Source organism: Globicephala melas, chromosome 10 (genome assembly GCF_963455315.2).
Source record: "Globicephala melas chromosome 10, mGloMel1.2, whole genome shotgun sequence".
Lineage (NCBI taxonomy): Eukaryota > Metazoa > Chordata > Mammalia > Artiodactyla > Delphinidae > Globicephala > Globicephala melas.
In genome coordinates, this window is record NC_083323.1 from 16,291,964 (window position 1) to 16,317,167 (window position 25,204).

The following is a 25,204-nucleotide window of genomic DNA, read 5'->3' on the forward strand; positions in this document are numbered from 1 at the left end:
CCTGACACCCCTCCCATGCACAGTCTCATGAAGTGAAGAGCGTACTGTGAAGGTGTGTGGCATCCAGCCAGTCCTTGAAAGGAGAGAGCGTGAGGGCTGCAGCTAGCAGGGGATGTCGCCGTGGGGCTGCTACAGCCCCGCCCTTTGAATGGATCCATCTTGCTTCCGTTTGCCCTCAGTAGCACATGAAAGTGGGCTCCAGCACGCTCGGGAGTCTTCTCCATCCTCATCCCAAACTACTCACTCCGACTCATTTCGTGCCTCACATCCCAGCCTACTCCACTCCCCCAGTCCCTGATACTATGGTCGCATCTTCCTCTGGTGGCCCCCGAAGTCCCCTCGTACCTGACACTCGGCTCCGTTTCTCCTGCATCCTCCTTCCTGCATCACAATCCAGCCGTTCCCTCCGGTTGTGCTTCCTTTGGGGGTTAAATGAGATAACTTACATTAGCACTGAGCCCAATGCCCGGACGTCATAAACTTTCAGTAACTGTGAGTGCCTGTGATGGTGGGACCAAACACTACGTAGCGATTGGAGTCACTCGGACTTGGATTCAAATGTTTGCGCTGTCTTTTGACTAGCCTCTGTCTCCTTTCCCTGACTAACATTGTGACCTTGAGCAAATCACCAAACCTCTCTCAGTCTCAGTTTCCTTTTCTGGGAAATAGGAACAATGATAACACTTTGCTTGTAGCGTGGCTGAAAAATTAAATGAGAAAATATACGTGAAGCGCTTAGCACAATGCCAGTCAGAGAGTAAATGACCAATAACCAGTATCATCACGATTAACGGCATTAGTAATTGCATAGTTGCCATGGTTACAGAAACTCTGCCCGGAAAATTGCAGGTCCAGGGTCCCGTAATTCAGCAAAGACCCTTGTGAGTAACACTTTCAATAGTCTTCCCTGGCCGGAAGAGCAGTAGCTAGACTTTTTTAGAATTCAAGACCAAAACATCAAGTGAATTCAGCCCCTTGGAACACAGAGGAGGAGGAAGGATAAAACAGCAGGAATGGGCTTGTGAAATGCAGGATGCATTCGTAGGGTAAGGTATAACGCAATCAGACACTGAACGATTTTCTGGCAGAGGTGTTATAGAAGGAAAACGAGGTTTCATTTAATTAATGAATTAAACATATATTGCCAGTTTTTTGGAATCTAAAGAAGATCATTCTCGTAACTTCCAATCTGACTGGGGACATATTTCCCTAATGAGGTCAACTAATACAATATAAAATGAGCTACATACTTGGAGAATAGAGAAAGGGGCATCAGATATTGACGGGCAAAGGCATAAGTTGAAAATGTTTTGATTTTAAAAATTTGATAAACGCATTCCCAGGAATACATTTATACTGCATTTATAATGCTTTGTCTCGCATGGTCTTGTCCACGGAAGCATCGTTTCCAGCTCATTGCAGGATAAATCCAAGCTTAAGGAGATTCCATCAACAATACTCCCTGCTGACTGAGCGCTCTGCTCTCCCAGGCAGCTCCACCTCTCACCGCCTGCAGACACTCTGTGTACATCTGTGATTTCACCTTTACTCGTGACTGATTGACCTAGAAAACTCTCCTCTCCCCTACCCTTCTGGTCCTCGGGAAATATTTACAGATCATTCAATGGTGGCTCCTGGAAGAGATAACAGATGGCTGGAAAACTCACCAGCAGGATCAGTAGATCTGAGTCACCAGTTTTTTTTCCTACTCCTTGCATGCTTTCGAAAATAACATTTCCCGATTCTTTCTGTTTAGCCAATGTGGTCACCATCACGTCCCCGGTTAGATGGTCCTAGCCTCTAGAAGGCCCATGCCCTGAGCTCAGGTCTAAGTAAGGACACACAGGCTGGACTGAGGACCCTGGCCCATGCTGCCACAGGTTTGGGTTAGGGCCTCTCCATGGGGAGACCGTGCTGCACTGCCCTCCTGAATTACACAGTCCCAGGTTTTTCTAAGCCTGGCTTCTTGTAAGATGTCCTTATTATCATACTTTGCGTCAGAGAGACTTGGCAGAGACGATTGGAAGCCAAGAGACAAAGGAATTTCAGCCCTCAATGTGGTCCAGATCCCAAAAGGCCAAGGTCAACAATGAGTGGGCAACAGGAAAGATGGGAGAGAGGTGCTGTCGGATTGAGGTTGGTGTCCATCCCAGGGCCCCCGTACCCACTCCTCTGCTGCTGACATGCCTCAGCTGCCTCCTTCTCCAGGGAGAGGGCCTCGCTAAACAGGTGACATCCACTCTGAAGATGAGGGTGGAGAGGGGAGGAGAGCCAGAACGTCGTGACTGCTGGGCACGGAGATGCGGGGCTGTAAGTCCTGTTCCAGAGCTCCCGGCACCAGGCTGAAGCCCATCCCTCGCTCCAGCTTCCTTCCCCTGCCCTAACCTACTTACTCCTTCCTCCCAAGAACATTCCCTCAATACATTGCTTTCACAAGAATCCTTATCTTAGGATCCACTTCTAGAGAATTCTCACTACGACAGGCACCGAACAGCTAAGGACCAAATCTGGGGTCAAAGTGGAAGATACATTTTTAGGAAAATAATTTAATTGCAGGTGTCACTGTGTCATGGAGCAAGAATTGCTAGAATTGCTAGTGTTTTTCTGGACTTCTCCTGAACATGGCATCAAGAGCCACTCTTCTGGGGCACAGGCTCAAAGGGCCAATGTGAGGTCTGCCCTGGGTTGATAAAATGTTTAAGTTGGACTGAACAAAGATGGAAACAAATTACAAGTGGCTCATTGTCCCATGATCCAAAACAAAACAAAACAAACTGCTATGAGCATTTTGGTGTATTTCTTTCGAGATTTTTACTGCACGCAATTTTAATTACATTCCATGTATAATTTAGTGGTGATTTTTCACTTGATATTAAATGTAAGCATTTTTACTAAGTTATTAAACTGTCTCATGCTCCCTATTTTAGTAGCTGCATACTATACTATCATTGGGGGTATCACAATTTACTTAAAGATTGCCTTACAATTGGCCAGTTATGCAGAAAGCTTTAACTGTATTTAGTATTACGCCTTTAGTATAGATCCCCATAAGTGAAATTACTGGGTCAAAAACATGCATATTTTTAGGCTTATAAGACATTTATTTCCCTAAGGATTGTATATATTTACCATTTCACCAATAATACGTGTATTTATTACACCCTACTACCTCCCACCATAAGTATAAATTTTGCTTTCTAATGTCATAGGAAAGTAACGTTTCAGCGTCATTTAAATTTCTATTTCATTGTTTGCATATAAAGTTGGATATTTTCCCACATTATGTTTACTCATAAGCATCTTTCTGTCAGTGTTTTAGTTGGGCCCTTTGGCTATCTAGCTTTTAGGATCACACGTTCTTCTTTTCAATGTAGATGAACTCTTTATGCGCCAAAGATATTAACACTTTTGTCATATGTCTTATAAATATTTTCTCCCATTTCTCTTGCTCTTCATTTTCTAGTATTCCCTTTAAACATGCGGACATATTATATTTTTATTCACTCAAATCTATTGATATTTTCCTTTGTGATTTATTGCTATTGTTTTTAAACTTAGTAACAAAACCATTTTGGGTTTTAAAAGATGATAGCAAAATGTGAATAGCTGTTGATTTTCTCAGGATTAAAGAATGGTTGATTGTTCTTTTTTCTCTCTTTTTCTTATATTTTCTAAGTATTCTGTAATGACTTGATTTTTTCCTGTAATGAGGGAAACTTTAATGTATTTCCTAACATTTCTTTTTTTTAACATTAAGTTTATTTTAGGAAGAGCTGAATTTTTTGAATTCTCCGGAGATTTTGTCATTGACAATGTTGAAATTAGCAATTGCTATGTGACAAATCAGCCTAAAACCCAGTAGCTTAAGACAACAGTCATGTATTATTATACTTTGTGTGTCTGTGGGTCGTCTGGGGGTGAGATGATCTTGGCTGGGCTCTCTCATGTGTCTGCAGATGGAGTGGCGGGCTCCGTGGATCAGAGTTTGCTGCTAAGCTGGGGCAGCTCTGCTCCACATGTCTCTCATACCCCTCCTGGGATCCAGACAGCTCAGGCATGTTCTTCACCTGGCAGCGGTAGAAGCTCAAGGGCTAATTGAAACACACAAGGCCCCTGAAGATGTAGGTCCACCTTCCCTTCTCCCTTATTCGTTTAACCGTGTCACCAGGGATAGAGAAATATACTCTGTCTTTACTGGAGGGGCTCCAAAGTCGCAGGAAGGAAGAATAAAGAATTGGGCTCAATAATGCAATCAGTCTATTATAGGTAAGAATAGATTTTTATCTCTTTACTTATATTTACAAAGAGATGTCTATTTACATCTGGCTTGGCTTATCAGCAAAAAATTGTCTTTTTTCTTTCAAATGGTATATTACAAATTGATAGAGGATCTTCCCTAAATATTGCACAAAGGGAAACATCCAGTTCCAGACCAAGTAATTAAAGGAAAAAAAAAGCAGCTTCTTGTTCAGACATCAGACTCCAAGGACCTTGGCAAAGGCGCGAGATGGAAAAGCAAGCTGGGGGTCTCCAAATGCCCCATTTATGAATAAGCACCCACTGGGGCATCTCAGCACAGAAACAAATGGGCCCCAGGGAGAGGCTTTCTTTTGTGCCTTCAGACTCTGAACAGCCGTCAAGAGCCGTGGGCTCTGATCACAGCAAGTAAATTGGAACCGGCAGGTGCAGTGACAAAGGCAATTCCTACGAGAGGCCTATTTACACTGATGTCAGATGTCTGAGACGGCAGGTGTGCACAAACAAAAGCGAGACGCAGGAAGCTCCGCCCATGTCACCAGTGTCCTAGTTTGGACCAGGTTTAACGCAGACATTGTCCTTCTCATCCCCGTGGGGACCTGCTGGCTAGGGGACCATCGTAAGAGTGGCTGAGATGGCAATGTTAATATTCTTGGACATTCACAAAGCACCTCATAGTTTCTAAAGGACTTTCATAAGCTTCATTTCATGTAAGTCTCACAATAACCATTCAAAAATATATAGTAATGTTTATTCTCTTTTATATTGAAGGAAATGTAGTTTAACTACCATAAGCCGGATGAAAAAATGGTTTGAGTCACAATAGTTTAAATACTTTGTAAGTCCCTTTTGTGGTAAATAAAGAAGCGACGTGTCTGTGGTCCAAGAATTATCGTCAAGCAAATGTAACTTCCTTGAGATATTGCCAGCAATGGACTTCAGGATGTGAAGTCAGATGAGGCCAGAGGCAGGAGGAGGGGGTCCCAAGACAGCCCTAGGATCCCTAGGGCTGGGATCCCATGCCTGGGGCCGAGGAGTGAGAGAAACAGACTGACCTGACTTCATGGCCTGGCCACTCTCTTCTCTTCAAAGCTCTCACTCAGACCTGAGGTCAAAGGTTTAATTGTATTTCCTGCTGATTCTTTCAGAATACTAATGGACTACTTAAAGAGCTCGCTGGCTAAAAGCCCTACTGCTTTTAGAAAGGGGGAGCTTTTAAAGAAGAGGGTTTCGTTAAGTGGGCGCTCTGGAATTTTCCATTTATACGAAAAGGGTGTTTAATACTCAAGAGGGTATTTGTCATTTGGGGGAAAGGTTAAGTCAATTATTTTGTCTGGAGATGAAAAAGATGGAGCGTCAGCTTAATAACAGACTTCAGGTCTATGAGAAGCAGTTTTGGGGAAGATGGCGGCCACCTGTCCATCCTCTCCAAAGCAGAAGAAGAATCGGGCTTTTGTCAAGGGAAGAAGGTCTAAGTGAGGCCAATGGAAAAGCTGTTGGGCTGCAGCATTGAGCGGCCCTGCTTCTGTAGATTATCAGTAGAATCCCTCCAGTGGAAGCTCATGAGGAAGGGAGGTTGGCTGGTGAGCCTTAGATGCTTTTTTTTGGTTTCCTGACTCTGAGATTTGCTGCTGTGAGATAAAATTGGGACAGTAAAAGCCAAGGAGTGCTGAGACCTAGATATAGGTCCTGATTGCTGTTTACTTCTTGAGTATAAGATACTATTTTCCTGGACCTCCACTTCCATCTGTATAATTGGATTACTCTTATCCACACAACTCTCCTCTGGTAGCTTTATGAAGAGGGACTCGGATAATGTATGTCAAGGTGCACTTCAAACCACACGTCACTGAGCAAGTGAAAGATATTATTTTTCCTGGAATAAATGCTGATTATTTTTCAAGTCTAGTGAACACTTAAAATTTTTCTTCCTGCTTTGGAGAAAGTTGCCAGATGGTTTTGGACCCAACCTTGAATTAATGTGACAATTATTTTTTTGTAGCTCTCAGGCCTCTTCCTGCGTGCTCAGCCTTGAACAAGTCCTGTTTGCCACCAGCTGCTCACAGAGTTGTGCCTTTTAAGGGTGAGGAGGCCTCAAAGAGCATCTTCTAAACCAGCTTCCAACCATGTTGGTTTCCCTTTTATGGGTGGTCCTTGCATGCCCCTGGGAATGGGGAAACTCACTATCTCATTCTTAAAGTTCCACTTTAAAATTTTACAAATAGTTAACAATTCATTTTTCTTTATATGAAGCCCAAATCTATTTCCTTGTAGCAGAGCTCAAAAACTGAGACGTTTACAGAGGCAGGTAAGATAAATGAAGGAGATGGTGCTGGTAAAGACAAGGGGTCATGGAAGATGCTGATTAACTGGAAAAGAGGTGCCCTTCAAAAGCAGACGGCTGCTCCCCCACACCAGCAGATGATTTCTACTGGACCTGCAGGAATATGGGTCCAGACTTGCCAGACCTGGGGCTCCGTTTGGGGCTGGGGTAGCTTAACTCATGTGGAGTGTCCAAAGCGTCCCACTGGAAGGGAGGCTGTACTCGTTAAATATCAAAACTACAAACTGAATTTGCATCTTAATAACTTTAATACATTTTCAGTTCTCAGCAAAGAGTAAGGTGGAGACATCTCCCCCCACGGGGTGCCTCTCCTCCACCCCAAGTGCAGAACCTAGGGCGGCAGCCCCAAGTGCTCACCCAAGGGATGGTATTTCCAGATCCCTTGAATTTTTAAGAGCCGATGGAAATTTTATTTTTACGTCAATTTTCAAGGTTTTAAAGTTAGCTTTATGTTAAACATTTCATAAAGGCTGTATGAACCAGACAAGATATTCTTGGGGAGGTGAATGTGGCCCATGGACCACCAGCCTGCAACCTCTGCTATCACAGAGCTGCCACCCTCCATCTTAGTTCTACCCTTGGTGACCAGATGGAAACAATCCACTCCCAGCCCTGTAAGATGGGCCTTCAGAGATTCAAAGTCATCTCTATAGCCTCTCTAGGTATTTTCATCACCAGAGTAAAAATCATCAGCAAATTTTTATTTCCCTTTTTGTCAAAATTTCCATCCACATCACCATCTCCTTGGACCCAGGATCCTTCAACCTAGACTATCAGAAGAAATTAGTAGTCATCCACTTATGTCCATATTTGTAAGGTACCACTTGCTCAAGACCAGATTCAAATTGCCTGATCCAGTTTGTTTGGCCTTAAATTACCCATTCTGATTTGGGGGACGGAATCTCTAGACACATACCTTCAGGGCTTAATTTGCTTAACAGTGTCATTGATAACAGAGCAGGAACACCAGTGGAGTAACTGATTTTTTAAAAAATGAGAATTAGACAATGTTAGACCTGAAAGAGAATTGAAGCATCATAGAGTTAGCCCAAAGGTGGCAAATCAGTTTCACGTGAAACCAACTCAGATGGCTAGCTAGGGAGTCCCAGCAGTGATGCATTGAGAACGCTTCTGAAGAATCCTAGAGAAAGGCCAGGAAAAGGCAAGAGAGAAATGGTCACGTGGGTGTCACTTATTTGCCATTCCTGTTATTTTGCAGGTTAGGAGACTGAGGCCAAGAGCAATAATTTGATGATGAAATTGAAGCCAAACTCCGGCTGGGACCCTTATCCTCCGATTCCTCGGGTCTCTGTCTCCTAGTGCAGTCATTTCTAGACTATGCTTCACGGAGCCCTATGGGTGCTCTACAGTGAGGTGCCTCAGGGGTCTCTAGAGGGTGGAGGCTGGTCCACTTGGGCTCCTAGACTCTCGTGTCCACTTCAGCCAACAAACAGCTCCTCTTCCTCTTCTCCTTTCGAGCTTTTGCTTAAGAATTTGTTTGAAAAAAAGTTCATCCGTTAAAGAAACATTAAATGCATCAGTGCATTTTGTGATTCCCCATATTTTGTAATTGACTTATTAGTTAATTAATCAATTCAGTTGTCTTTTATTCAGCAATTACTACTTGGAAGTCGCTCTGCTAGGCAGTACTGGGAATTAAAGAGAGGAGTCCCCTCTCAAAGTGTTTACAATCTGATTGGAAGCCAGACATATGAATAATCATCCATTGTAAAATGATGGGAGAGTAAATGGTATAATTAGTTGCACTGAGAGAGCATAGAAAGAGCAGTTGACTTCCAGCAGTTGGTTGCTGGAAGTCAAGGAATGCTTCGTGGAGGAGGCAGCCTTTGAACTTGGCCTTGAAGGATGAGTATCTTTGAAGGAATCTAAGGACCATAGGCTTGAGATGGAAGAAACCTTAAGGATCTTGACAATGCAAACTCTTATTTAATGGAGGAGTCCACTGACGTCCAGAGAGGAGAAATGATTTGTCTACATGGATTGTGGGCCTCTGGAGCCCAGTAAAATGGCACTTGCAGGATGGAGGAACTGCATGAAAAAAAGAGAGGTATGAAGGTAGCGAGGTGCACAGTGAGACTGGGTGATAGTACTATTGCACTGGAGTTTATGGAACCCAAGGACCTCCTGGAGCTCAGCTTTGATTCACAAGGTGGTATTTTCTCATGCCTGTCACACACTCTGGATGAATTTGCCCTTACGACATATTAATGCTATGGACCTAACTGTATTCTGAATTTACTTAGTAACTTAAAACCACCTCCACTAACAGGTTGGCCAATAAATCTTACCTTGTTAATAGGAATTCTTAGAAGATACAGCCAAGTTTTATAAATAAAATGATTGGAAATTGGAATAAAAACTGTGGCAGATGTTGTTAGTTGGCCCAAAGAGCCCTTCCCTACCACAGTCGCTCCTACTGTCTTCATCTAGAGAAATGGGCAAAGGTACATAGTCCCTTGACCAGCCTCTACGGCAGTTAGGGTTGACAACATGACCTAGTTCTGGCAAGCGGCACAGGAAGAGAAGTTGGCTAGGAGTTTCCACTTGAATTAAAATCATAAAGTCTAGCCCTTTGACTCTTTCCCTGCTGGTGCAATGATGTAAAGCCTGGAGCAGCCATTACTATCTTGTGACCATGAGGCAAGAGCCACAAGATGAAAAGCAAAGAACTAAGGAACTAACTATCTTTAGACATTCTATTATTGAGAAAATGATATACTATTTGTTTAGGCCACTGTATTTATCAGGACCGTGTATGCTATAAATATAAATACAAATATAAATACTGTAAAAACAACTCCATAAATCTCAGTGTCTTAATACAATCATGGTTGATATCTTGCTCAAACGAAATCCAATGAGGCTCTTCCTAGTTGGGTTGTTCTTCAACTGGTAACTCAGGAATTCAGGCTCCTTCCTGCTTAGGATGCTACCACCTTCAGCTTGTGGCCTCCAAAGTCATTGCTGAAGGAGATGAGAATGTGGGTAAACCCTCCCTAACCTTCTTGGCTGGAAAGTGATACCCATCTTTCAGGTCATATTCCAATGGCTTATAGGTAGAAATATAGCTCCACCTCAATGCAAGGCAACTGAGAAACCAAGTCCCTGTCTAGAAAGCTGCTTAACAACTCTTTACTATGGAAGGGAAATCCAAATCTTTAATGGTCAGCTAGCTCTCTCTGCCACAATTACTCTTAGTAGATTTTTCTATTACTTGCAGCCAAATCATTCCTAATGTAATAACAGAATATAGCATTTATTGCATTTACTCAGCCAACATTTATAGGGTCCAAACTTCTTCGTTTAGAGCAGTAGGCTCAGAATTAGGTGGCCTTCATAGCAGATGGAAGCCACTTTCCTTACTCTTTTATTAGGGAGATAAAGAGTTATACAGGAACCAGTCATCTATGATTGTCAGCAATATTTTGAAAATGTACATAGTGGCATCTTGTGTGGACTTGGTAACAATGTGGTTGTTAAGGGAATTCAAAGGAAGAGGAATCTCGATATGAATAAGCATTTTCCAGGGAAGGTTTCTTGGGAAGAGCCCATTAGAAAACAAGGGCAATACTTTGCATTTTCCATAAGACTTTGCTTTTTCAAAACAAACGTATCATTCCATATAATTATTCATCTCATAAACATTATCGTTCATTCTGTAGACAAGCATGATAGGGGTGGCAGATACTAGGTTAAGGATTATAGATATAAAACAAATTAAGTTATAATCCCTGCCCTTGAAACACTCAAAGTATAAGATGAGAGACACATAAACCAAGAGTTTCTCTGCTTGCTAAAACCATGAGAGCACAGAGGATGGAGTAGGGGAGGGAAAGGCATTTTTTAAAAAAAAAAAAAAAAGGAACTTGGTAAAATGGGCCTTGGAGGAAGTTTAGGAAATTTTCAGACATGGAAGGAAGAGAAGGAATTTCAGAAAAAGGAAATGACATTAACAAAGGCACAGAGGTGTGCAGATTCATGGTAAGCTCAGGGAATTGTGAGTAGTCCACACTGGGAGTGTATTGGGGAAGGGTAGGAACGGTAGGAAGTCACATTTGAAAGGCAGCCTGGGCCATATGATGAGGACCTTAAATGTTCAAGCTGCAAGTTTCAGCTGCAAGTTACAAGACACACGATGAAGGCATTTAGGTAACTTGCACAAGAGGACTTGAGAAAGGTAACCTCAGAGTTGGTTCAGCAGCTCAATGATGGTCATTAAGGTATTCACATTATTTTGTTTTTTCTTTCTCAGAATGTCAGTGACACGGCCTAGGGTGAGCAACTGTCCCAGTTATCCTGGGACTGAGGGGTTTCCCAGGAGATGGGACTTTTAGTGCTAAACGTGGGAAAATCCCAGGCAACCTGGGATAAGTTAGTTATCTTAACATCTCTCCGCTCAGTCACAAGATGGCTGCCATAGCCCCAAGTGTCACACAGAAAATGGGCCATCTTTTCACATGATTCTCTCTGATCAAGAAGAAAATAGTCTTTCACTAAAGCCCCAGTCAACTTTCCTTTATATCTCCCTGACCAGAACTGGTCACATGCCTACTTTAGTCCGAAGAGAAATGACATCACCATAGTTGTCTTAGAACAATCGTAGTTTATCCCCTTGGTTTGAATACCTTGTAACCAGACCTCAAATTGGATTTTGCTGGTATGGAGGAGGAGAAGAATGGCTTGTGGGTGGGCAACTCACAGTGTATGCCATAAATGCCATGCTGAAGATTTTGGACCTCATCCTGAAAGCGGCAGGATATCATCAAATATTTTTAAGCAGAAAGCGATAGGCTATCACTTATATTTTAAACTTAGAAGCAATCCCATAACTGGATTAGAAGGAATTTGGGAACAAGACTGAGAGTAGAGAGACTTGTGAGCAGGTTACCTCAATAATCCAGATGTGAGATGGTAAGATTTGAACGATTATAGATGTGTGTAAGCGAAGTGACGGATTTGAAAGAAGTCAGCAGACGTTCATCTCACATGATGTGACTGAAAACTCTGCGTGATGCACAGGTCGGCTGTGATTGTTCTTGGCTGTGAATGAGAAAACAGTGGCACAGAGGTTAGAGGTAACATGTCCAAGCTGCTCTCGGATGCCAAACACTCCCCACCTAACAAAGCTAAACTCCTGTGCTACCGGAGTGGGGTTTCTCCCATTCCTTAGCTCTCAGACAGGATCAACACCAGCTGGCTGGCTCTCCTGGGGCCCCCGCATCCACCTGGTGCCAGGTGGGTGTCAGACTGGGCAGAAAGCCCTCATTCTTTGTAGTTAGACAGCTTCATCGATGATGACTGTAGCAGGATGTGTTGACTAACCAAATCTACCTCAGCTGAGATGAGCAGTCACGCAGCCTTGACAGAAAGAACACGAGGTTGGCAACGTCAGTTCCAAGATTGGCCTCCCACTCCCATGAACAGTCTTGCATTATTTTATGCATGGTTTGCATGTGAAATTAGCTCATTTCCCAAAGAAAACTAACCTATGGGAAATCTAGTTTGGGGTGATGCATTCTCCCTGATGAGCCATTAAAAGGGCTGTGAGGGAGACCTTTGGTGAATGATGGCTTTCGTGGCATTGCTAAATAAAAAAAAGAGTTGTCTGTGTCATAGCCCCCTAATACTCTCCTTAGGTCTTATCTAATATGGCAATTATACATTCATAAATGTGATTTCTAAGTTTTTGTCTGACTGCCCAGGAGGGTAAGGGCGATGCCTAGTTTGTTCACCATGCTAAGTAGCACATGCTACTTGGCACATAGCATATGCTCAATAAATATTTGCTGAATTAATTCTTTTATTAAATGACTACTCCATGTCAGTTGCTTTGCGTACATCATCTCTTTGAAGCCTTCCCCAAATCCCCATAACATAGATAATGAAAATGAGATTATTTCTGTTTTCTAGATAATGAAACTGAGATTCAGTGAGTAAACTGAGTTCATGTATTTAGAGAGTGGGAGAGCCGGGTCTCGAATCCTAGGCTGTCTCCAGATCCCATGCTCTTTTTTCTCTAAATGCTACTTGGATTTTCATTTCAGGTAATGCTTTTTCTCAATACAGAGAAACTCAGTGTTGGTTTAGGTCTACCCCTCACTTTATACATGAGAGGCTATAGGCCCAGAGAGGCCAAGCATCTTGGCCAAGTTAAATTAGTGCTCAGGTGAAATCTAGCTCAGTGTTGTCTTCAATTGGACCTTGAAGTTCCTTTAAGATAAGGCAGCCACTAATTCAGAAAGAGCCAGAGCCTGTGGCTTGTATTTGACCTATCTCTATAGCCTTGCTGAATGTCTGCATAGCAGAAAGGCATGAAAATCTCATCAAATACAAGTTTCACAATCTACACGGTTGTTTTCTGGTTCTCAGCTTTAACTGGCACAGGCTGCTTTTTGACTGAAGGAAAGGCTAGCCTCAAGCTTTTGGAAAGCCACTGCAAGTTTGCTGTTGAAAACTTCCAGGTTTGGATGTAATCTGCACTCTGGTAAAGTACTTAAGCTAATAAAGGTCTAACGCGTCTTGTAGACTCCTTCCAAGCGCCTCGCTGGCTCAGCGTGCACATGCCCACAGGAGAACACCGTGTCCTTAGCAGGGACAGCCTCATACATGTGATTCCGTCTGGGGCACTGCACAGAAGCCGGGACCCTTTGCACTCACCCACCCCCGTCCTTTCCTGCCATCTTCCTCCCCAACACCCAAGTCTCTTCATCAAAATTTGATTTGCATGTCCCTGAATTTCGGCTGGGGACGTGTATTGCCTGCACGAGATTAAGCTTGCAATCCAGCTGATGGCACCGGGAAAACCCTAGGTTCAGTTGCCATCCATCAGCTCATTCTCTACCTCCTGAGCTAAGCCACTCCTCCATGCCAGGTGCTGGGCCAGGCCGACCGTGCTGGACGATGTGAGTGACGCCCACCCAGCTCCCGCCCGCGGGGCCCTCACCACTGAGCCGGGGAAGGAGTCACATCATTAGACCCAGAGTGGTCTTGGGTCATTTCTGCGTGACTCACTGGACTTTGCCCTTCTCTGTGGCCTGGCGCTGTCCCCCAGCTAGAAAGATGACTACCCCAATCCACATGTGACAACTCCCAGGGGACAAGGGAGCGGCTCTCTCAGTAGCTCTCCCTTACAAGCAAAAGTTTTCCATTCCCAGAAGCCTCAACAAAATATGTCCTCAGATCTCATTGGCCCAACTTGGGACACGGTTTCATTTCTGAGCCAATCCCATAGGCTGAGAGATAGTATAAGATGATTGATACAGACTTAATTTCCTCAAAAAAAAAAAAAAATCTTTTCCTTGCAACCAAAAAAGCCAGAACTTGCTAGTAAAAGCCATTTTCATTTTCAGATTTCTGCCAGGGCATTTATTCAATTGATCCTCCACCACCCCCACTCTCTTCTCCCCCTCCCTCCTCCCCTCCCCCTCCTCCTCCTTCTTTTTCTTCATCTGGAAGGTGGATGTTTTAAACAAATCAATCATGAAGGAAAGAGAATCCATGATGACTGAGTGATAGCTTTCTTGCTGCTAGAATTTCGAAATTTCTCATTTCCATTCCATTGTGGACTTCACCCTGAAGGCAATGGGATGTCATCAAACATTTATAAACAGAAGGTGATATACAGGGTCTCACTTATATTCCAATGACTCATGTGGGTCAGATCTAACCCACATGAAGCCAGAGTAATGAAGACACCCTCAGGGGTGGGCAGTTTGAATCCATGTAAGGCAGATGGTCTTGAACAGGCCTGCCTGCCAGACCTGGACGTGTGGGCTGATCCAGGCTTGCCAAAAGTGGCCTGAAGGTGCCACCCTCTTGGCCAACCACCCTCTCCCTGGGCCCAGCAGCCTCCTCTGACGACACCATTAGAGACTCACACAGTGCGATGGCAGGGATGGCCACAGGTAATGCTTCTGTGCCGAAAGGAAAGGGGATACTTCTCTTACACCTTTCAGGGGATTTTTTAGGGTTTGACAATCTCTGGCCAGTGCAGGCCAGAGGCTGTGCAGGTGATTCAGGCCCTTGGGAAAAACTTCTCCCTCATGTCCCTACCCCACCTCTCAGCCTGTTCTCTCCATACCCACATCTACCTCAGTAAGCTGCTGAGTGCTGTACTTATTATAGCAAACGTTCCTAATGAGAGGACTCGCCCAACTATGTTTTCTTAGCTAGGCCACCTGTCGGGATAAACAGAATTTTAAGAAATTATTTTGAAATGTTCGCTTTTCTGGAGATCAATATGAGGTTCATATAAGCTCCCGGACTGACCACTTTAAAGCACTCAGCTCTGACCCAGAGGAGAGGGCTGGGTGTCAGAAGCCTTGAGTTTGTGTCATGTTCCCCTACTTCCTAACTTTGGGACTTTAGGTAAGTTACTGTTACTTTCTAAGCCTTCAATTTCCTCAGCGGCAAAACGAAAACAAGACTCCTTCTCACTTCAAGAATTCAACGAGGTACAATATCTAAAACTACGGTTCACGTGTTTTAGTCATCTGAGAGGCCTACTTTCTTCCTCTGTAAGTCTCTGTCTTCTTACTTGAGAAATGAAAATTGTATGCTCTCCCTGACTTTCTGTAGAGTACACAAGATGAGGCATGTGGAAGTCTTTTGGAAACGGTAAAGCTTGGGGCCGTCCTGAGTACTTGGTCACCAGGATGACACTTGGAGTGACCAAATCCAAGGAGCCCCCACACCCTGGGTGAGGCAGGGGATGAGGGATGTTCTCAAGGATCAGTCTCACCAAGAAGCCAGATGCTTCCTCCCAAAGCCAATTGAAGCTGCAAAGATTCTCTTTCTAAAGTGAAATCTTGAGGCCCATTGCCTTCCAGGCTGATTCAACTGCAGCTCAGGGGACTCGGCAAATGGCCCCCAAGGGCTCCTCTTCTCAGTCAGCTGAGGTTTGTTAATGGTGTTTTCTTTTCTGGGAATGTTTTTTTCTTTTCTAAAAGAAACACAACTTAAAAAAATTCAAGACAAAGTTTCCCCTCCCCTCAAGACTTCCTGTCCATAACTGAAGCCATCTTCCTAAAATTAGCAAAGCATTCCTTTGCCACAAAACAACAGTACCGTTAAAAAAAAAAAAAAAGGGCTATTTCCTTTCTGGCTGAGGATTTATGTACAAGAATCAGATGGGGAAAAGAGAGCTTCCATCCAGCTTCAGCAGTAGCTTCTGTGTTCGTCCAAACTCGGCCTGTTAATGGGATTATACTGCACTCATTCAGGCAAGGACAGCTCACAGGAGAAAACTTACAGCAGTTGAAACCAGATGCTTTAATTCAGTGACTCTCGAGCTTGAGTATCTGTCAAAATCTCCTGGAGGCTTGTTAAAACACAGAGAGCTGGGTTCCAATCCCAGAGTTTCTGGTCAGTAGGTCTGAGGTGGTGCCTGAGAATTTTCATTTCCAACCTTTGCTGATGCAGCTGGTCCAGGGACCGTGTGTGGAGACCACAGCTCTAAATCAACAGTCTTTGGTCCCCAATAATGTTTTGAGAGAAGAAGCCGTCTTGGCCAGGATCGCTGTGTCTGGTGGTTGACTTCCAGTGTCCTGGTCTTGGAGGGCCTGGCTGCACAAGTTGGGTGTTTACAGGTTATTCTGGTGTGGCCTTTTCAGCCCACACAGGGGATGCTTGTGTCATTTCTCTGGCTGCCCTCTCTGGCTGTCACTGTTTCTATTATGCTCCAGGGAATGCTCTGATCTTTTCTTTCAAGAGGTTGTGTGAGAATTTTAAGGGAAACAACACAATTTGGGGTATTAATCAGAGGAACTTGGATGTGAAACCAGACTCCTTTGCTTGCTAGTTATGTGATCTTGAGCGAGTGAAATAACTTTCCCGAGTCTGTTTACTTGTCATCAACTAGGAATAATAATAACACTCTATTGTAGTGGTTTACAAACCTGACTAAGGTCCTTTTCCTCTCTCAAAGCTGTTTCCCCATGACAGTGCCCCTTCTTGGTAAATGACCTCTCCCAACTAGCTATCCAAAGACCCCTAGGAACCATTTTTGTCACCCCTCTCTTACTTCCTACGTTCAAGCAATCACCAAGTCTTGTCCATCCTACTTCCAAAATGGACCTTGGTCCTAAGTACTTCTCTCCATTTCTATCACCCCTCCCAAGCCCACCGAGCCATCACTAACCCTCAACGCAACTACAAAAAAAAAATAATGTTTGATGGACCTTAACGGTTTCTATTTCAAGTAGAATAAAATATAAAATCCATAGCATGGGCTACGCAGGGCCTGCCTATAACTCACTCACTATTCCTTTGCCTCTCTGAACTGCACCAAGAGGAGCTGCCGGGATCCTTGAATATGCCAAGTATCTTCCTGCCTCAGGGCCTTCACACAGGCTGCTCACTCTGCCTTGTGTGCTCCCCCTCCCCCCACCCCCTTGGTTTTAAAGGCATGCTCCTGTGTCAGGGTATTTCTCCAGGCATGCTCGATTCAGGGCATTTGTACCTTTTGTTCCCCTGTATTCTTCTATCCCAGGTCTTTCACTGGATCCTCCCTCACTTTGTTTAGGCCTGCTCAGATCTTACTTTCTCAGTGAGGCCTTCCCTGACTATCCTATCTAAGAGATCACCCCTAATTCCATTGCTCTTAGCCCCCTGACCCTGCATAGTTTTTCATGGAGTCATTATCAGAAACTGACATATCGTTTGCATGTTTGCTGACTGACTGTCTCTTAAATTAAAGGTAAGCTCCGTGAGAAAAGGGGACCCTCTTGCACTGTTGGTGGGAATGTAAATTGATACAGCCACTATGGAGCATAGTATGGAGGTTCCTTAAAAAACTACAAATAGAACTACCATACGACCCAGCAATCCCACTACTGGGCATGTACCCTGAGAAAACCACAATTCAAAGAGTCAGGTACCACATGTTCACTGCAGCTCTATTTACAATAGCCAGCACATGGAAGCAACCTAAGTGTCCATCAACAGATGAGTGGATAAAGAAGATGTGGCACATATATACAATGGAATATTACTCAGCCATAAAAAGAAACGAAATTGAGTTATTTGTAGTGAGGTGGATGGACCCAGAGTCTGTCATACAGAGTGAAGTAAGTCAGAAAGACAAAAACAAATACCATATGGTAACACATATATATGGAATCTAAAAACAAAAAATGGTTCTGAAGAACCTAGGGGCAGGACAGGAATAAAGATGCAGATGTAGAGAATGGACTTGAGGACACGGGGAGGGGGAAGGGTAAGCTGGGACGAAGTGAGAGAGTGGCATGGACATATATACACTACCAAATGTAAAATAGACAGCTAGTGGGAAGCAGCTGCATAGGACAGGGAGATCAGCTCGGTGCTTTGTGACAACCTAGAGGGGTGGGAAAGGGAGGGTGGGAGGGAGACGCAAGAGGGAGGAGATATGGGGATATATGTATATGTATATGTATAGCTGATTCACTTTGTTGTAAAGCAGAAACTAACACACCATTGTAAAGCAATTATACTCCAATAAAGATGTTAAAAAAAAAAAAAGGTAAGCTCCATGACAGCAGAGATTTTTGTCTGCCTTGTTAATTGCTATACCCTCAGGAACTAAAATAGCACCAGGCACATGGTTGACGCTCACCAATATTTGTATAATCAATGATTCAATGGACGGATGGGTGCAGGCAGGTACATGACCATGATTGTTAGCGATATTGCTGGTAAAAGGCACGTGGACAAAGTCCCTAACCTTGGAATGCTTTCTCAGGTGCCCACTTCCTAGAAGAGATGCTCTAAGCACAATTTGGACACTTGGGCATTATTCCAAAACCCTTATCTGGGCTCGTTTTATCATGTGAGCTGTAAGGACTACTTCTGCTTGCACAGGACACATGGTGTGCTTATGGGTCCCAGTATGCCTGGTTCCCAGTTGGCTTTTCGTGGGAGGAGGTAACGCCCTCAGGCAAGAGAGGAGTCTCTAGCCCCTTCTGCCTCTACCTGCCAATTTGAGGATGACTCCCGTGACAAAGAAGCAATCCAAAGAGGAAAGTGCTTCAATGTAAGATCAAAAGCTATTGATCTTCCTGTTGGAACCACAGTCCGGTTTCACGTCACAGACCCACGTCAGAATGTCTCCATTTCTGGGAAATCTGAGGTAACACTAAACAACCATGCCATGTACCTCAGGGCCTATGCTTTGGCTGACCCCACCCAAAAGGTAGCCAGGACAGAGACTTACCAGAAGCCCAGGAATGAGGTTGGCCAATCAGACTCTCACTCTTGGGAACCAGAATTGGAAAACACAGAGAAAATTAGGTTGGAAATGGAGCTGAAGCCAATGCAATAGCTAGCATCTATGAGGTAGACCAGGAAGCATGAGAATTAATAACCAAGCCACATCTAAGGGGCATCTGACATGAAGATTGAGAAAGAGGAGGCAGAGGGTAGAGAAGAGGAAGAGGTAGTTAGTTTGCAGTGAGTGAAGCGAGACACACAAAAGGAAGCAGAGATGGAGACTGTAGCTGAGTCACATCAGCTGATGAGCTCCAGGAGGAAGATCAAGAAACTTCTGCTACTAAGGTCCATCTCAAATGCTCTATTAATCAGGAGAGACATAATTCCCAAGATCTTGGTGTGTTAACGTCACAAGGCTTGCTCTTCACTTACACCTGTCCACTGAGGGTCCAGGCTACTCTCCAGGGTGCTGTCCTTCACCTGAGGTTGCAACGCTGCACAACCTGTCACCTGGGAAATGTGTCTTGGGGTGGGTGCCTAGAACCTGAGCCTGAGTTGTGGATTCTTGTGAAAGTGATTTATTGAGAGAGTTCTCTCTGGACAAGGGGAGTGAGGGAACAGGATAAGGCAGGGAAAGCAAATTAAACAAAGATATGGACTGTGGTGGAGACTAGCTTCCACCTGGTCCCATGAGGAGCTCGTGAGTATGAACTGATCATTCACAGCTGGCTGTCCCTCAGGGAGGAGAGACTGTGTAATAATTCCTCTGGGATTTAGGGCAATTCTCTGGAGAGGAAGGGAGCTGTAACTCAGTGATCAACACAGCACCAGCCTCGGAAGAGAGAAAGGGGCAGGGTATCGACCACATTCACTCCAGCATGGGAAGAGCACGTGGAGAATCACACACTGCCCATGAATACTTCCACGTGGATGTGGCATATTTCATTCCTCTCACATTTCATTGGCCAAAGCAAGTCATGTGGTCATTGTCTAAACTCAAGAGGTAGAAAAGTACAGAAGTACAATCTACACAGAGTTCCTGCAAGGAGAAGAGCCATAGATATTGATAACCAGCTTTAATCTCGACCACAAGAGCCATCCTGAATCCAATTCTGGTCTCTAATTCCAACCATACTGTGGCCCCTGTCTCTCTGGATTCCCACCTGATTTTCAATCCTCTTGTCAATGCTCACACCAAAACCCCATTACTTTAGTGCCTTGCAATTAGAGGAACTCAAAGAAAATATAGAATATTCACCCCTTGGAAGCTATCTAAAGATTCAATAACAAGATAAAATAAAGATAGTTCCATAAATCTAATATAATGCACACATTCAAAAAATCAAAATTTGAAGGAAATCTCTTGACATAGGGACATATTAAGTTAAAATATTAAAAGGATACAGGACTGAGTGTACATTCAGCTACACATGTCCACCTCAAGTGTATGAAAATAGATAAGACTAGAAGGAAATAATTGAAAACAAAATGGTTATTCCCTGGTGATAGATTAAAAGCCACTTTTGTATTATTTTAATATAATTTTGTCTCCTTATTGGTTACAGTGGATTTGTTTACTTTTATTCTCACAAAAAAATTAATATAATATGGATGTAAAAAGAAATGGTGAAGATATAAGTTTCCTTCTTAGAACACTCGGCTAAATTTTTTAACACAAGGAGAAATAGAAACGCTTTGGCTTGTATTTCTCAGGGCAGGAAATAGTGGGGGTGGGGGTGAGACAGTTGATTCTGAGCTGAAGGTCTGAGTTGGTGGTTCTAAAATTTGGTTGTGACTTCTCGCCTTAGTTCAGTATTAAAATGGAATAGGGTAGGTTATTATCTTCTTTAGCAGAAGGCTGAAGTGCAGATAATGATGTAACTTCTGATGTTCCTCTTGCTTCTGGCCACCAGCCTCTTGAAGACAACTGAGATCCAAGCAACAACCTTAGCTGATAAGGTCAACTCCACTGTCAGTTCATCTTTTGATGAACTAGGACCATCTGCAGGTCCCCCCCTCTTCTCTCTCCATTTCCCTCTTTCCTTTCTCCCTCTTATCACTTCATCTCTTCCTGCATATTCCTTGCCTCCCTTTCTTTTCCTCCTCTTGGTGACTCCCTTTCATGAGCTAAGATCATCCTCCCAGGAATTCAGCCTCCCAATGCACAAGGAGTGATACGAGCAGATTTGTTAAAGTATGCTCTTTTGTTTAATATTTTATTCCTTTATTCTCTTTCTAGAGAAGATTTTAGTCAGGGGGAGGTAAAAATCATTGTGTATCCAAATAACAATATATTTGTTGAATACATTTTCTTTGTCTATAGTTATACAATAAAGTAAGCTGTTTTAAATCTAGTTTCATTTATGATCGCTGGATGGTTTACCATCATTCATTAAGAAATGAGAATGCATAAAATTAGTAGAAGTAAAAGCAAAAGGAAGGAAGGAAGGGGTTTGTAGTAAGGAAATAAAAGAGAATCAAAACTGATATTGAAGAAGTGTGTTATTAAAAGATCTTTCCATTGCTATGAGTAGCTACAAATTTAGCTCCAATTTTTTATTGGCCAAAAAAAGGGGGGAAATAAAGACAATTACACAATTTACCAAGTATATAATATAAAAACTGACCAGTTTCTCAGCAGTAGAACAATTCTTAGCATTGAACCAGACAGGACCCCAACTCTGGATGTAATGAACGAGGTCATCCACAGCAGCCTGACAGGGGACGTGATGGAAAATGTCATAAGCCTGTGGCTTCACTATAGGCTGACGCCAGCTCAGCACAGGTCAGGCCCTCACGGGCTGTAGCCCACGTTACCAGTATCCTGCTGATCTGGTTTCATTTGTCACAGATTTCAGAAGTGGAAGAACAAGTAGTGTTTAAATAGATCTCCCAGGTGATTTATGCTGCCTTAAGGTCTGAATTATGTGTTTATTTTTTCATTCACTAAAACTTATTGGGCACCAACCATACATGTGACATCGTGCTAAGTGCTGTAGCAACTGAATCACTTCTTGGTGATCAACAACATAGGGGTTAGTAGTGACGTCTCAGCGAAAAAGAGGAATTTGAGGCATCCCTTCATGTATGCATCTAACCATCCCACCAACTGTTTATGCTCTCTACAAATACTTACTGAAATCCTGCAATATGCCAGGTCCTGTGCTAAGTGCTAAGGTCAGAAAGATGAATTAAGACAAGGTTTTTGCCTTCAAAGAGTCACTGCCTAGTGATGGAGAAAGGCCATGTTCAGCACGCTGCTGAATTGAAGCTATGTATCAAGTACTAGGGGTGCTCAGAGGAGAAAAACGGAGACATCAGCTATTTTTCCAGTAATTAATGCCCAGCGAAGGAACTTCTTTGGTAACTTTCCTTAAGTAGTATGTGGATGGTGGTGAAACAGAGAGAAAGTGAACAAGAGTTCAGAAAGGAATGAGGGCAGCTTAGAGTGCAGGATTTAATGGCATGAGCCCTGGAGGTAGATGAACTTGGGCTTGAGGACACCTCTGCCATTCAGTAAATATGGATATGGGACCAGAAGATGATCTAATGCTACCATATGGAGCCATGAGAGCCAAAGAGAGAATGCTTGTGTTTGAACAGCACCCAGTTCAAAGTATCTCCTCAGTACCCTCTACCTGTGCTTGTATTATCATTTCCTCATATCTACTTTGCACAGGAATGTATTATTTAAACATCAAATAGGATTTGGATACTAGATGCTCACACAGCATCCATGAGGATAGAAATAGACTTGATATTAGAAGGACCAGAATCTAGGTGATGAAAGATTGGCAAGGTGGGGATTGTGATCAGATGGTCACCTGGCCTTTATGCATCTTGAGACGAACAGCACCAGCTATGGGATGAGAGTTAAATGCTAACTGTCCTGTCTAGACTGTTGGCAGCCTGTCTTGCTCAGAACAATGCTTTTTGTGTAGTGTGGGTGGTCTATAATCCTAAGACTTAGTTTCAGCTGTACCCTCATCAATCTACTTTGCTGGTTTGTATCTCAAAAATTGATCTCCTTGAGAAAAATGATTCAGCTCGGCATAATTTTTTTTGGTAATCGTTGACCCTGATAAGTTTCGAAGAATGTTATTCCTCTTTACCGAGCTTTCTGGATTGTCTGAGAAAATAGTCCATCTATGTATATGTAATAGTAATAATAAATACCGTTATTACACAATAGTATTCATATTGTTAATTATATGAAGCATAATTAATAATAACACTGTATGATGTCATATATCATATATATATAAATAATAATATCTAACTTCTTGGGTACCTATGCTGTGCTGGGAAATATATTATGTGCTTTGCATAAATTGTTCATTTAATTCTTGCAGTATCCTATGAGGGGGATGTTTTTGGATGAACAGATTGAGGCCCAGGGATACTAAATCATTTGCTCAAGGTCACACAGCTGGTAAACTGTGGAGCTGGGATTAAATTTAGGCAACCTGGTTGAAGGCTTGCTCTTAATTTTTAGGTCTTCATGTATCTATGTCCTTTATATCTATATCTATCTAATATAATTAAATTAAGTGTTTGTGAACTTGGTATAGTGCCTGATACATGGAGGGAGCTAGCATCAGCAGTACTCTATATAGCTAGCTATGTCTATGATGGTGTTTATTCTCTAGCCATAGGTACCATAGCATGGTGGTTTAAGTAATGGACTTGGGAGCCACAGGTGCCTGAGTTCCAATGCCAGCTCTCTGGCTAATTATATATGTGTTCTTGGGTGAATTCCCTCAGTGCCCTCATCTTAAATTGCCTGTGTGGTTATTGCAATGATTAAAGAAGGACAGTGTCCACACTCATGTAAGTGTGGGCCAGCATTATTGTCATAATCAGTGGTAATCCCAAAGTGTGGGAAGCAAGCTTCTTAAAGCAGGTCAAACAGATGCTCCTTCAGTGACCAGTGCAACTAGGGGGCAACTGGCGGGTTGTTTGATCTCGGGGGGGGTGGGGGGGATTTCACACATGCTCTGGCTCAAATTTGAAATAAAGGTGAATAAGTCATTTCAATCCCCCTCGACCCCCACCACTCCATGGGAAAGAGATGTGTCAGGCCAGCCATGCAGGTCACTGGGTACAGATGCCCCGAGCCTTTGAAGACCTGAGCCAATGGAGGTTGAAAGGACGGGTGCCCCACTGGGCAGCGGTTCAGCTAAAAGTTCACGTTGCTGCACATTTGAGAACTTCCTGACCAGGCGCCCCGGTGTCAAAGGGATCTGAACCTCTCCTTGTCTCCAGCCCTGATATGGAATTGTGAGCAATTGCTTGCATGTACAAGACAGCACAAGGCATCAATGGGCTGATTATGTCAAGGCATCTGAAGACAAAGCAAAATGGAACTTCAAAAGACTTAGGAAGACCCAAATCCCCTAGCAAGTTCAGTTGTTGCTAAAATTCCCACATTGGGCTCACATTTTGGCTTTGAAATTGCAGCTCAGATGGCAAATAACATTCTTTACTGTATTTAAACTTTTGAGGAAACTGTTTCATCCTCTAACTCTTCCTGTAAAAGGTATTCATCTTTCTCGTAGAGGAGGTCTCTCTTTTGAATGCCACTTCTACGTTTACACTACAGCATTTAGTTGCTTTCATACGTACGTGTGTGCATATGTATACACATATATTTTCCCCTCTAAAATGGAAGGAAGGGGTCGGGGATTAGAAACCTTAACACATCTTTTTTTTTATTATATAGAGGATTGCATGTTCATTGGACTTTGAAAAGGAAATACTTTCTAGCTATTTAACTTGGCGAGTCTAGAAAAAAATGGTGCACAGACTCTTCTGAAAGGATTTTTTAAGGAAGGGAAGGATTTTGTGAAGTAGGTTCTAATAAAGGCACTTAGGGAAATATAACTTGATCTAAAATATATTCTTAAACATATCCTCCCTGCCTATTTATTCTTTTAAAAAATTTATAATGTATTTCACTTGTACACATAGGGATATGCAATTCACTGTTTGGGGGATGAGATCAAGAGGTTGTTCTGAAGTGAAACAGGTTTTTTAAAAAAACTTTTATTGTAAAATAAAACACAGATACAGAAACCCATATAAAACAAACATAGGGCTTAGTGAATTATAGGGCTAACACTCACTCAGATCAAGAAATAGAAATTTTCCAGATATTCCAGAAGCCTTTCACATGTGTCCCCTTCCTCTTTCCAAAAATAACCGCTATCTTGACTTTTAGAGTAATCACTTCCCTATGTTTCTTTATGATTTTGTTACCCAAGTGTACATTCTTAGCACTATAGTTTATTCTCACTCACTCTCAAAAATCTAACAAGTTTTAACCTTTCTTTGAAACTGCTGGTTTTCCCTCCATCCCTTCCTTTTGCTTATAATTTATCTGTTAAAGAGCCCTGG

The 25,204-nt window shown here is 43.0% G+C and overlaps 1 long non-coding RNA gene across 1 annotated transcript in view; it reads right to left on the reverse strand.

Annotated features, from left to right (window-relative positions):
- Window positions 1-358: 358 nt before the first annotated feature.
- Window positions 359-25,204, reverse strand: part of LOC138842823 (uncharacterized) — a 47,891-nt gene continuing 23,045 nt past the window's right edge. The window contains exons 2-3 of the long non-coding RNA XR_011377750.1: window positions 11,511-11,662; window positions 359-419 (exon numbers count right to left, since the gene is read on the reverse strand). This is a non-coding gene — a long non-coding RNA (uncharacterized lncRNA). The remainder of the gene's footprint in view (window positions 420-11,510; window positions 11,663-25,204) is intronic.